A 14,546-nucleotide genomic window follows, 5' to 3' on the forward strand; every position below is an offset into this window, starting at 1 on the left:
CCCAGGAGGAAGACGAGTACGTCGCATGTCCGGACAACTACATCATCATCGACGACACCGATTCGGATCCAAGTGAACCCGACTTTGAAGACGAAGCTGGAGCAGATATCATGGAGTCTTCCACCGGTTCAAATTTCTAGATGACCCCCAGATAGTAGTAGTATTCCCCCCTGTAAACACAATAGTTCGAGCACTTTTGCGATAGTTTTAGACCGATTGTAAGCCCTTGTTTGATTGAATGAAGTGATTTTGTGTGCATTTGCTCATGTGCATTGGGGTAGTGTTTTCCCTTTAGACCTCACTCTATTCTTAATTCTCGTCTCTTCTAAACCCTCAGATGCCTCCGAGACGTGACAATGGATTCCCACCGGAGCTCACTCAGTTGATCCAGCAGCAGAATCAATTGATGCAGATGTTAGTCCAGAACCAGCAGAACAACAACAACCCACCACCACCACCACCTGTTGACCACTTAGCCCGTTTCCTTAGGCTGAATCCGCCGGTGTTTTCCAGTAGCATCGAGCCGATTGTAGCAGATGATTGGCTCCGCAAGATAGGAAGGGAGTTGACCACTGCAGGGTGCACGGATGGTGAGAAAGTGAAGTTTGCCGCTCACCAACTTGACGGACCCGCGGCAGCATGGTGGGAGAATTTCACAGCCACTTACCCAGTTGACATTGTCACATGGGATCAGTTTCAGCAAGCTTTCCGCACTGCCCATGTTTCAGCAGGAGCTATGGCCATAAAGAAGCGTGAGTTTCGCAACTTACGCCAAGGATGAAGGACAGTTGGCCAGTACGTTGACGACTTCAGCAAATTAGCATGTTATGCCCCAGATGACGTTGCTACAGATGCAGCTAAGCAGGAGAAGTTTCTGGAAGGACTGAATGATGAGTTGAGTATGCAGTTGATGGTAGCCACCTTCAACAACTACCAGGAGTTGGTAGATCGTGCCATCATGATTGAAGGAAAGCAACAGCAAATTGAGAACCGTAAGAGGAAGTATGGACAGGGGAAGTATAACTCTGGAGCCCAGCAGAAGCCCCGTTTTACCCCTAAACCGGGAATTCAGTTTCAGCATACCCATGGAGGAGGTAGCTCGCACAACCATAATGGCCACAAGAATGGTAATGGGAATGGAGGAAGCAACGGCCATAACCGGACCACCCCATCGACCCCAACCAAGAGAGACCTGAGTCAAGTCACCTGTTTCAAGTGTTCCAAGACTGGACATTATGCCAATGAATGTCCCGAAGGCCAGAATGGAAATGGCAATGGAAGCTCTGGGAAGAAGCCAAACCCTTTCAATAGGGGACAGGTGAACCACGTTAATGTGGAGGAGGTTGAAGATCAGCCTGATGCAGTAATCGGTAAGTTTCTGGTTAAGTCATTTACTGCACTCGTTCTTTTTGATACCGGTGCATCGCATTCATACATATCAAGGGGATTTGTGGATAAATATAACCTGCCAACCCAAGCCCTTAGGTCACCCATGTTAGTAAGCTCACCAGGAGCGGAGTATATGGCTAGACGATGGTGTGATCGGTTACCATTAAGGATTGGTAACTATGTGTTCCCCTCAGACCTAATAGTATTGGAATCTCAAGGATTGGATGTGATATTAGGCATGGATTGGTTGTCGATGTATGGAGGAAACATCGATTGCGCCAGTAAGACAATTTTGCTTACCACACCAGAAGGAAGAAGGATCAAGTATGTATCCCGGCATGTGCCAAACAGGACACAAGTAAATTGCCTAACAGGAGTCGTGCAGGAGGAAGTACCAGTGGTGAAGGATTATCCTGATGTATTTCCTGAGGAATTGCCAGGCATGCCACCGGATAGAGACATTGAGTTTTTGATTGAGTTATTGCCAGGTACAGGCCCAATATCGAAGCGACCATACCGGATGCCAGCAAAGGATTTGGTGGAAATTAAGAATCAGATTAAGGAGTTATTGGATAAAGGTTACATTCGCCCAAGTTCTTCGCCTTGGGGATCACCCGTACTTCTAGTGGAAAAGAAGGATGGATCATTAAGGATGGTTGTAGATTATCGAGGATTGAATGAAGTAACCATCAAGAATAAGTACCCACTGCCAATGATCAACGATCTGTTTGATCGGTTGCAAGGAGCTAAAGTGTTTTCCAAGATTGATTTGCGATCAGGGTACCATCAATTGAAGATTCGAGAGCAGGACATACCTAAGACATCATTCACCACAAGATATGGATTGTATGAGTATACCGTTATGTCATTTGGATTGACTAACGCACCTGCCTATTTTATGAACCTGATGAACAAAGTGTTTATGGAGTTTTTGGATAAGTTCGTCGTAGTGTTCATTGATGACATCCTGGTTTATTCAAAGAATGAAGAGGAGCATAAGGAACATTTGCGTTTGGTTTTGGAGAAACTAAGGGAACATCAGTTATACGCCAAATTCAGCAAATGTGAATTTTGGTTGAAGGAAGTTGGATTCCTCGGACATGTTATATCCGGAGAAGGTATAGCAGTTGACCCCACTAAGGTTGAGACCGTAACCGAATGGGAAGCCCCAACAACAGTTGGAGAGATCCGGAGTTTTCTTGGACTCGCAGGATACTACCGGAGATTCATTGAGAACTTCTCAAGGATTGCAAAGCCTATGACTGAGTTGTTGAAGAAGGATACTAAGTTCAAATGGACCGAGGAGTGTGAGGCTAGTTTCCAGGAGTTGAAGAAACGTTTGGTTACCTCACCAGTGTTGATTTTGCCAGATCAGACCAAGTATTATGAGGTGTATTGCGACGCTTCACGTCAAGGACTTGGAGCAGTGCTTATGCAAGAAGGAAGAGTTGCTTCGTATGCTTCACGACAACTGAAGCCTCATGAATTGAATTATGCCACGCATGATTTGGAGTTAGCAGCCGTAGTGCATGCTTTGAAAACGTGGAGACATTTCCTCATTGGAAATCATTGTGAGGTGTACACGGATCACAAGAGTTTTAAGTACATTTTCACTCAGAAGGAGTTGAACCTCAGACAAAGGAGATGGTTGGAGCTCATCAAGGATTATGATATGAGATTGCATTATCATCCCGGAAAATCTAATGTAGTAGCTGACGCATTGAGCCGTAAGAGCCATGTCAAAACTCTAATGGCGGGGAAAATACCCAAGGAGTTAGCAGAAAACCTTCGTGAGCTATGTTTGGAAATAGTTCCGAGAGGCTATGTAGCAGCATTGGAGATTCAGTCAACATTGATGGATAAAATCAGAGAGGCTCAAAAATCCGACAAGGAGATTGCTGCTATAAAAGAGAGAATGAGCAAAGGAAAAGCAAAGGGATTTCATGAGGATGAGCACGATACCTTATGGTTTGAGGACCGTGTTTATGTGCCCAATGACCCAGAGATCAGGAAGTTAATTTTGCAAGAGGCACATGATTCACCGTATTCGATTCACCCAGGGAATACCAAAATGTATTTGGATTTGAAGGAAACATTCTGGTGGACCGGAATGAAGAAAGATATTGCAGCATATGTAGCAGTTTGTGACGTATGTCAGAGAGTAAAGGCAGAGCATCAGAAGCCAGCAGGATTGTTACAACCATTGCCGATACCCGAATGGAAGTGGGATAAGATAGGCATGGATTTTATCATAGGACTACCCAGGACGAAAGCAGTCTATGACTCGATATGGGTAGTAGTTGATCGTTTGACGAAGGTAGCACATTTTATTCCAGTTAAGACCACTTACACCAGTGCTAAGTTGGCAAAGATATACATGACTAGAATCATTTGTTTGCATGGAGTTCCGAGGAGTATCGTATCAGATAGAGGAACCCAATTTACCTCAAAGTTTTGGAATCAGTTGCATGAAACTTTGGGAACCAGACTAGAGTTCAGCACAGCTTTTCACCCACAGGCGGATGGACAGACCGAGAGAGTCAATCAGATTTTGGAAGATATGCTGAGAGCTTGTGCATTAGATTATGGATCTAGTTGGGACGATAACTTGCCATATGCGGAGTTTTCTTATAACAACAGTTACCAAACCAGTTTGAAGATGGCACCTTTCGAAGCTTTATACGGAAGGAGGTGCAGGACACCGTTGTCATGGGACGAAGTTGGAGACTGTTAATTCTTTGGACCAGATTTGATTAAGGAGTCTGAACAGAAAGTTAAGTTGATTCATGATAGGCTCAAGGTAGCCCAGTCCAGGCAGAAGAGCTACGCAGATTCGAAACGCAAGGAGACAGTCTACGAAACCGGAGACAGAGTTTACCTCCGAGTATCCCCACTTCGAGGAGTTAAGCGCTTTGGAGTTAAGGGAAAGTTAGCACCGCGTTTCGTTGGACCATATAAGTTCTTGCAACGTATGGGAGAAGTCGCTTATAAGTTGGAATTACCAGAGGTACTGTCAGGAGTTCATGATGTATTCCATGTTTCTCAGCTGAAGAAATGTCACGCCGAGATGCCAGAGGTACCGCTAAGAGATACCGTGCCACTCGAAGCGATTCAGTGGAAGGACGACTTAACATATGAGGAGAAGCCAGTCAAGATTCTCGATTATGCCAGCAGAGTCACCCGCAGCAAGGTTATCAAGTTTTGCAAAGTTCAGTGGAACCACCACTCAGAGGATGAAGCCACCTGGGAAAGAGAAGAAGATTTTCTCAAGGACCACCCTCACCTATTTTCTAGCCAACCCGAATCTTGAGGGCGAGATTCATCTTAAGGGGGGTAGGTTTGTAACATCCCAAATTTGCAATTTGGAATGTTATACACTAGATCATCATGCATATCATATTTTCTTGCATTTTGGTTGATCCTAGAAATTTCACGCAACTCAAGGACCCACGGAGAGAGTTGGAGATTTCGTTATTTTCATATTTGAGAGTTTCTCAAATTTGAAAAGAGGATCATCGATTTATTTATTTCATCTTCAATTATTTTTCCAATATCAAAAAAAATGAGAGAGGGAATAATATGACTTTCCCAAAGTTAGGAAAAATGAAGATTTAATAAATAGATTCAATTTTGTTTTGCGGTGTTTGTTTGCATTTTATTTGGATAGGGAAAAATGCGTGTTTTCGAAAATTGCATTTTAGGCCCGGAGTAAAGTTCATTTTGTTCGGCTCATTGTTAGGAATCGGGGAAAATTTACTTTAGGTTTTTTGCAGTTCGTTTAGTTTAGTTTTCTTTTGTTTTTCTACGCGCGGAAACTATTTTAAAAAAAAAGAGAGCCAGGCCAGCCGGGCCAAAGGCCCAGCCAGCCGGCCGCCTCCCCAGCCTCCCTGCGCGCGTGCGCCAGCGCCAGGCGCCAGGCGCCAGGCCGCCGCCTCGCCTCTTAGCCGAGTCCCTCTAGGACTCTAGGCTAGCCCCCTTTCCTTGTTTCTTTTTCTTTTGCTTGCCCCCTACCCCAAGAAACCCCCTCCCCTCACCAATATAAATACCCCCACACCCCCCGTCCAAAACATCAAATCAAACCCCAAGCCCCTCTCCTCCTAAGCCGCAGCAAGCAGCAGCGCGCAGCCCCAAGCCGCCGCCGCCTAGCCGCCGCCGCCCCTCACCCACGCCGCCGCCCTTGTGCATCGCCGCTGCCGCCCAACGCCGCCGTTCGCCGGAGCCCCTCGCCGGAACCTCGCCGAGGTAGCCGCGCCGCGTCTCTCCTATCCCCTCGGTTCGGTTTTTCTTATAAACCGTTACGATTCTTTTCTTCTCTTCTGATTCGTTTTCTTTTTGGTTCTTTTCTTTTTCTTCCAGTTTTTGTTTTGGTTTTCTTCCGAAACCCTAGATCGGTTTTCCATTTCTTTTTCGGTTTCTTTTCCGAAAATCCTAGATCGGTTTTCGTTCTTCTTTCGGACCGTTCGTCTCAACGAACGTGATCACCGATTATTCCCCGGTTAACGATGCCCGTTCGTTTAACCGTTCATCTCTTTCTTTTCGTCGTATTTATTCTGTGATCGTGATCTCAGATCCGATCTTCGTTCTAGTCTTTCTTCTCGCTCGTTTATTGGAATCAGGTGATTCAAGCGCCTGGAGTTTCGTTTCGAAACCGCCGTTCCGTCTAATCAACTTGAACAAGTTTTTTCCCCGGTAAAATTTGACCTAGTTTCAACTTGCTAGAACCGAGTTGTTTTCTTCCGCCGTTTGTTTTTCCGTTTATTTGTTCGGTTCTTTCTTTCTTTGCAACCAGAGTTCTTAATTTGAACTTTCTGGTTCGTTCTCTTGTTCGAGTTTTACCTGTGCATTAGATGAGTACTTATTGTATGCTTGTTGTTTGTCTGCGATAGATCACCCGGATTGTGCCGCTTGTTACTTCGAAACCCTAGGTCTCGCGGATCATCAGCAAGGCAAGTAACACTTTGATCATACCTTCTCTACAACCCAGTTTTATTGCATTAGATCAATCCTCTCACATTGCATGATTAGGATCTAATTAAATTGTGGGATGGGAAGTAGATGAGGTAGTACCTATTACCTGTATTATTATGAAACCTTTGGGAGTTACTTCTACGTTTGCTTATTATGCCATGCTATGCTAGTAGACGTGGATTGGGTGAGTGATATCCATGACAGATGTGAGTTGATAATTTTAATGGTTTATCTAAGGTGGCAACTTAACACACATCTGGGTGGATTGAGGCACCTGATGTCTATCAGGACTTGCCTGTTTTATTTTGGACCGCCACCCAGGCTCAAAGGGACCATAAGATCATTCATGCTAGCAACTTCCGTGTGCAGCCACATGCTACAATGGGCTCTGGCATAGTTGACTAAGTTGTGCGAACTCTTACGAGGTGGACTAGCAGATGTAGGGGTTGTAGGTGGTACGGTCTACCCCACATGTAAGGTGCTAGCGCTTCTGAAAGACTATGTCTCGGTCATCCGTTTCTCAAACACCATGTAGTGCGAGAAAACAAACGGAGGCGATCGAGTCATGTGGGAAGAGTGCGCAAACCTCTGCAGAGTGTACAAACTAATCATGATTAGCCGTGTCCCCGGTTATGGACAACTTGAGTATCTAGTACTTGAATATCATGTGAATCTCAACATGTTACTTCTAATTAATGTTGTTGGGTTTTAATTGTTCACTTCATTGGGATCGGAATGCTGTCAACCATTCTCGATGTTTCACAACCACCATGATAGTTAAATAAATTTATTCCTTTGCAGTAGGGAAAAACTAGCTTTACACAAAACTGTAACCATAGAGCTTTCCACCAGCCATATATGCATATAGTATAGCTGTTTCATTCCATTAATCTCTATGTGTTACATTGCCAACATATTCCATGTGCTGACCCATTTTCGGGCTGCAACTTCTCATGTTGCAGACTTTTCAGACGACGAGTAAGGTGCTTTTAGGTCGTGGCCCTATACTCAGTGATGCCGTTGGAGTTGATGGACCCATTTATCTTCCAAGTCTTCCGCTGTTTTCGACACTAGATGGCCTTAAGCCATATTTATTGTAATAAGTTCTCTTTGAGACAACGATGTAATAAGTGTGTGATTGCCACTCTGCTATAAATCCTTCGATGTACTGTGTGGTGTCAGCATTACTGATCCAGGGATGACACCTGAGCATAGAGCACTTGATCCATTCGGGTCTGGTCGCCACATCAAAATGGAGACATAGAGATTTGTAAAGTACATACAGACCTGAATGTGGCAGATCCGTTGACTAAACCTCTCCCTAGAGAAAAACATGATCAACACCAGAACTGCATGGGTGTTCGATTCATCACAATGTAACTAGACTATTGACTCTAGTGCAAGTGGGAGACTGTTGGAAATATGACCTAGAGGCAATAATAAAATGGTTATTATTATATTTCTTTGTTCGTGATAATTTTCTATTGTTCATGCTATAATTGTGTTATCCAAAAATCGTAATACATGTGTGAATACATAGACCACAACACGTCCCTAGTGAGCCTCTAGTTGACTAGCTCGTTGATCAAAGGATAGTCATGGTTTCCTGACTATGGACATTGGATGTCTTTGATAACGGGATCACATCATTAGGAGAATGATGTGATGGACAAGACCCAATCCTAAGCCTAGCACAAAGATCGTGTAGTTCGTATGCTAAAGCTTTTCTAATGTCAAGTATCATTTCCTTAGACCATGAGATTGTGCAACTCCCGGATACCGTAGGAGTGCCTTGGGTGTGCCAAACGTCACAACATTACAGGTATCTCCGAAAGTGTCTGTTGGGTTGGCACGAATCGAGACTGGGATTTGTCACTCCATGTGACAGAGAGGTATCTCTGGGCCCACTCGGTAATGCATCATCATAATGAGCTCAATGTGACCAAGTGGTTGATCACGGGATCATGCATTACGGCACGAGTAAAGTGACTTGCCGGTAATGATATTGAACTAGGTATTGGGATACCGACGATCGAGTCTCGGGCAAGTAACGTACCGATTGACAAAGGGAATTGTATACGGATTGATTGAATCCTCAACATCGTGGTTCATCCGATGAGATCATCGTGGAGCATGTGGGAGCCAACATGGGTATCCAGATCCTGCTGTTGGTTATTGACCGGAGAGGCGTCTCGGTCATGTCTGCATGTCTCCCGAACCCGTGGGGTCTACACACTTAAGGTTCGGTGACGCTAGGGTTGTAGAGATATTAGTATGCAGTAACCCGAAAGTTGTTCGGAGTCCCGGATGAGATCACGGACGTCACGAGGAGTTCCGGAATGGTCCAGAGGTAAAGATTTATATATGGGAAGTCAAGTTTTGGCCATCGGGAAGGTTTCGGGGGTTACCGGTATTGTACCGGGACCACCGGAAGGGTCCCGGGGGTCCACCGGGTGGGGCCACCTATCCCGGAGGGCCCCATGGGCTGAATTGGGTGGGGAACCAGCCCCTAGTGGGCTGGTGCACCCCCCCTTGGGCCTGCCCTACGCCTAGGGTTGGGAAACCCTAGGGGTGGGGGCGCCCCCCACTTGGCTTGGGGGCGAAGCCACCCTTGGCCGCCGCCCCCTTGGAGATCCATCTCCCTAGGGCCGGCGCCCCCAAGGCCCCTATATATAGAGGGGTGGAGGGAGGGCAGCCGCACCCCTTGCTCTTGGCGCCTCCCTCTCCCTCCGTAACACCTCTCCTCCCCGCTTGCGCTTGGCGAAGCCCTGCCGGGATCCTGCTGCATCCACCACCACGCCGTCGTGCTGCTGTATCTTCATCAACCTCGCCTTCCCTCTTGCTGGATCAAGAAGGAGGAGACGTCTTCCTAACCGTACGTGTGTTGAACGCGGAGGTGCCGTCCGTTCGGCACTAGGTCATCGGTGATTTGAATCACGTCGAGTAAGACTCCATCAACCCCGTTCTCTTGAACGCTTCCGCGCGCGATCTACAAGGGTATGTAGATGCACTCCTCTCTCCCTCGTTGCTAGATGACTCAATAGATTGATCTTGGTGATGCGTAGAAAATTTTAAAATTCTGCAACGATCCCCAACACTAGCACCAAAGACACATCAAGAAACACCAAGCCGTGTGCTGGCAACCCCGTCCCCTCTAGTTTATCCTCCATCATAGTTCTCGTAGTGCTTAGGCGAAGCCCTGCGGAGATTGTTCTTCACCAACACCGTCACCACGCCGTCGTGATGCCAGAACTCATCTACTACTTCGCCCCTCTTGCTGGATCAAGAAGGTGAGGACGTCACCGAGCTGAACGTGTGCAGAACTCGGTGGTGCCGTGCTTTCGGTACTTGGATCGGTCGGACGTGAAGACGTATTACTACATCAACCGCGTTGATATAACGCTTCCGCAAACGGTCTACGAGGGTACGTAGACAACACTCTCACCTCTCGTTGCTATGCATCACCATGATCTTGCGTGTGCGTAGGATTTTTTTGAAATTACTACGTTCCCCAACAGTGGCATCCGAGCCTAGGTTTTATGTGTTGATGTTATATGCACGAGTAGAACACAAGTGAGTTGTGAAGGAAATATGCCCTACAGGCAATAATAAAGTTATTATTTATTTCCTTATATCATGATAAAAGTTTATTATTCATGCTAGAATTGTATTAACCGGAAACATAATACATGTGTGAATACATAGACAAACAGAGTGTCACTAGTATGCCTCTACTTGACTAGTTCATTAATCAAAGATGGTTATGTTTCCTAACCATTGACAAAGAGTTGTTATTTGATTAACGGGATCACATCATTAGTTGAATGATCTGATTGACATGACCCATTCCATTAGCTTAGCACCCGATCGTTTAGTATGTTGCTATTGCTTTCTTCATGACTTATACATGTTCCTATGACTATGAGATTATGTAACTCCCGTGTGCCGGAGGAACACTTTGTGTGCTACCAAACGTCACAACGTAACTGGGTGATTATAAAGGTTCTCTACAGGTGTCTCCAAAGGTACATGTTGGGTTGACATATTTCGAGATTAGGATTTGTCACTCCGATCGTCGGAGAGGTATCTCTGGGCCCTCTCGGTAATGCACATCACTTAAAGCCTTGCAAGCAATGCAACTAATGAGTTAGTTGCGAGATGATGTATTATGGAACGAGTAAAGAGACTTGCCGGTAACGAGATTGAACTAGGTATTGGATACCGACGATCGAATCTCGGGCAAGTAACATACCGATGACAAAGGGAACAACGTATGTTGTTATGCGGTCTGACCGATAAAGATCTTCGTAGAATATGTAGGAGCCAATATGGGCATCCAGGTCCCGCTATTGGTTATTGACCGGAGACATGTCTCGGTCATGTCTACATTGTTCTCGAACCCGTAGGGTCCGCACGCTTAAGGTTTCGATGACAGTTATATTATGAGTTTATACGTTTTGATGTACCGAAGGTTGTTCGGAGTCCCGGATGAGATCACGGACATGACAAGGAGTCTCGAAATGGTCGGGACATAAAGATTGATATATTGGGAGCCTATGTTTGGATATCGGAAGTGTTCCGGGTGAAATCGGGATTTTACCGGAGTACCGGGAGGTTACCGGAACCCCTCGGGAGCTAAATGGGCCTTAATGGGCCTTAGTGGAAGAAGAGGAGAGGCGGCCAGGGCTAGGGCCGCGCGCCCCTCCCCCTAGTCCGAATAGGACAAGGAGAGAGGGGGCCGGCGCCCCCCTCCTTCTCTCTCTCTTTTCCACCTCACGAATCCTATTCCAACTAGGATTGGGGGAGAAGTCCTACTCCCGGAGGGAGTAGGACTCCTCCTGGCGCGCCCTATGGTGGCCGGCCGGCCTCCCCCTCTTGAACCTTTATATACGGAGGCAGGGGCACCCCAGAGACACACAAGTTGATCCACGTGATCATAATCTTAGCCGTGTGCGGCGCCCCCTTCCACCATAGTCCTCGATAATATTGTAGCGGTGCTTAGGCGAAGCCCTGCGACAGTAGTACATCAAGATCGTCACCACGCCGTCGTGCTGACGGAACTCTTCCCCGACACTTTGCTGGATCGGAGTCCGGGGATCGTCATCGAGCTGAACCTGTGCTAGAACTCGGAGGTGCCGTAGTTTCGGGGCTTGATCGGTCGGGCCGTGGAGACGTACGACTACATCAACCAAACGCTTCCGTTGTCGATCTACAAGGGTACGTAGATCACACTCTCCCCTCTCGTTGCTATGCATCACCATGATCTTGCGTGTGCGTAGGAATTTTTTTGAAATTACTACGTTCCCCAACAAGTTGTGGGCAATATAAGTCATACTGCTTACCAGCATGTCATACTTTGGTTCGGCGGTATTGTTGGATGAAGCGGCCCGGACTGACATTACACGTACGCTTACGCGAGACTGGTTCTACCAACGTGCTTTGCACACAGGTGGCTGGCGGCTGTTAGTTTCTCCAACTTTAGTTGAACCGAGTGTGGCTACGCCCGGTCCTTGCGAAGGTTAAAGCAACACCAACTTGACAAACTATCGTTGTGGTTTTGATGCGTAGGTAAGAACGGTTCTTGCTAAAGCCCGTAGCAGCCACGTAAAACTTGCAACAACAAAGTAGAGGACGTCCAACTTGTTTTTGCAGGGCATGTTGTGATGTGATATGGTCAAGACATGATGCTAAATTTTATTGTATGAGATGATCATGTTTTGTAACCGAGTTATCGGCAACTGGCAGGAGCCATATGGTTGTCGCTTTATTGTATGCAATGCAATTGCGCTGCAATGCTTTACTTTAACACTAAGCGGTAGCGATAGTCGTGGAAGCATAAGATTGGCGAGACGACAACGATGCTACGATGGTGATCAAGGTGTCGCGCCGGTGACGATGGTGATCATGACGGTGCTTCAGAGATGGAGATCACAAGCACAAGACGATGATGGGCATATCATATCACTTATATTGATTGCATGTGATGTTTATCTTTTATGCATCTTATCTTGCTTTGATTGACGATAGCATTATAAGATGATCTCTCACTAAATTTCAAGATAAAAGTGTTCTCCCTGACTATGCAACGTTGCCAAAGTTCGTCGTGCCCAGACACCACGTGATGATCGGGTGTGATAAGCTCTACGTCCATCTACAACGGGTGCAAGCCAGTTTTGCACACGCAGAATACTCAGGTTAAACTTGACGAGCCTAGCATATGCAGATATGGCCTCGGAACACTGAGACCGAAAGGTCGAGCGTGAATCATATAGTAGATATGATCAACATATTGATGTTCACCATTGAAAGCTACTCCATTTCACGTGATGATCGGTTATGGTTTAGTTGATTTGGATCACGTGATCACTTAGAAGATTAGAGGGATCAGGGATGTCTTTCTAAGTGGGAGTTCTTAAGTAATATGATTAATTGAACTTTAATTTATCATGAACTTAGTCCTGGTAGTATTAGCATATCTATGTTGTAGATCAATAGCTCGCGTTGTTGCTTCCCTATGTTTTATATATGTTCCTTGAGAAAACTAAGTTGAAAGATGTTAGTAGCAAAGATGCGGATTGGATCCGTGATCTGAGGTTTATCCTCATTGCTGCACAGAAGAATTATGTCCTTGATGCACCGCTAGGTGACAGACCTAATGCAGGAGCAAATGCAGATGTTATGAATGTTTGGCTAGCTCAATATGATGTCTACTTGATAGTTTAGTGCACCATGCTTAACGGCTTAGAATCGGGACTTGAAAGACGTTTTGAACGTCATGGACCATATGAGATGTTCCAGGAGTTGAAGTTAATATTTCAAGCAAATACCTGAGTTGAGAGATATGATGTCTCCAACAAGTTCTATAGCTAAAAGATGGAGGAGAATAGCTCAAGCAGTGAGCATGTGCTCAGATTGTCTGGGTACTACAATCGCTTGAATCAAGTGGGAGTTAATCTTCCAGATAAAATAGTGATTGAAAAAATTCTCTAGTCACCATCACCAAGTTAGTAGAACTTCGTGATGAACTTTGATATGCAAGGGATAACGGAAACGATTCCCAAGCTCTTCGTAATGCTGAAATCGACGAAGGTAGAAATCAAGAAAAATATCAAGTGTTGATGGTAGACAAGACCACTAGTTTCAAGAAAAGGGCAAAGGAAAGAAGGGGAACTTCAAGAAAAATGGCAAGCAAATTGCTGCTCAAGTGAAGAAGCCCAAGTCTAGTCCTAAGCATGAGACTAAGTACTTCTACTGCAAAGGGACTGGTCACTAGAAGCGGAACTGCCCCAAGTATTTGGCAAGAAGGATGGCAAAGTGAACAAAGGTATATTTGATATACAGATTATTGATGTGTATTTTACTAGTGTTCGTAGAAACCCGTCGGTATTTGATACTGGTTCAGTTGCTAAGAGTAGTAACTCGAAACGGGAGTTGCAGAATGAACATAGACTAGTTAAGGGTGAAGTGACGATGTGTGTTGGAAGTGGTTCCAAGATTGATATGATCATCATCTCACACTCCCTATACTTTTGGGATTAGTACCTAAATAAGTGTTATTTGGTGTTTGCGTTGAGCATGAATATGATTTGATCATGTTTATTGCAATACGGTTATTCATTTAAGTAAGAGAATAAATTGTTGTTCTGTTTACATGAATAAAACCTTATATGGTTACACACCCAATGAAAATGGTTCGTTGGATCTCGATCATAGTGATACACGTATTCATAATATTGAAACCAAAAGATGCAAAGTTAATAGTGATAGTGCAACTTATTTGTGGCACTGCCGTTTAGGTCATATTGGTGTAAAGCGCATGAAGAAAATCCATGCTGATGGTCTTTTGGAATCACTTGATTATGAATCAGTTGATGCTTGCGAACCATGCCTCATGGGCAAGATGACTAAGACTCCGTTCTCCGGAACAATGGAGCGAGCAACAGATTTGTTGGAAATCATACGTACTGATGTATGTGGTCCGATGAATATTGAGGCTCGCGGCAGGTATCATTATTTTCTGATCTTCACGGATGATTTAAGAAGATATGAGTATATCTACTTGATGAAACACAAGTCTGAAACATTTGAAAAGTTCAAAGAATTTCAGAGTGAAGTGGAGAATCATCATATCAAAAAATAAAAGTTACTACGATATGATCGCAGAAGTAAAATATTTGATTTACGAGTTT

This window comes from Triticum urartu, chromosome 5A, assembly GCF_056163025.1.
Source record: "Triticum urartu cultivar PI428250 chromosome 5A, HENAU_Tu73, whole genome shotgun sequence".
NCBI lineage: Eukaryota > Viridiplantae > Streptophyta > Magnoliopsida > Poales > Poaceae > Triticum > Triticum urartu.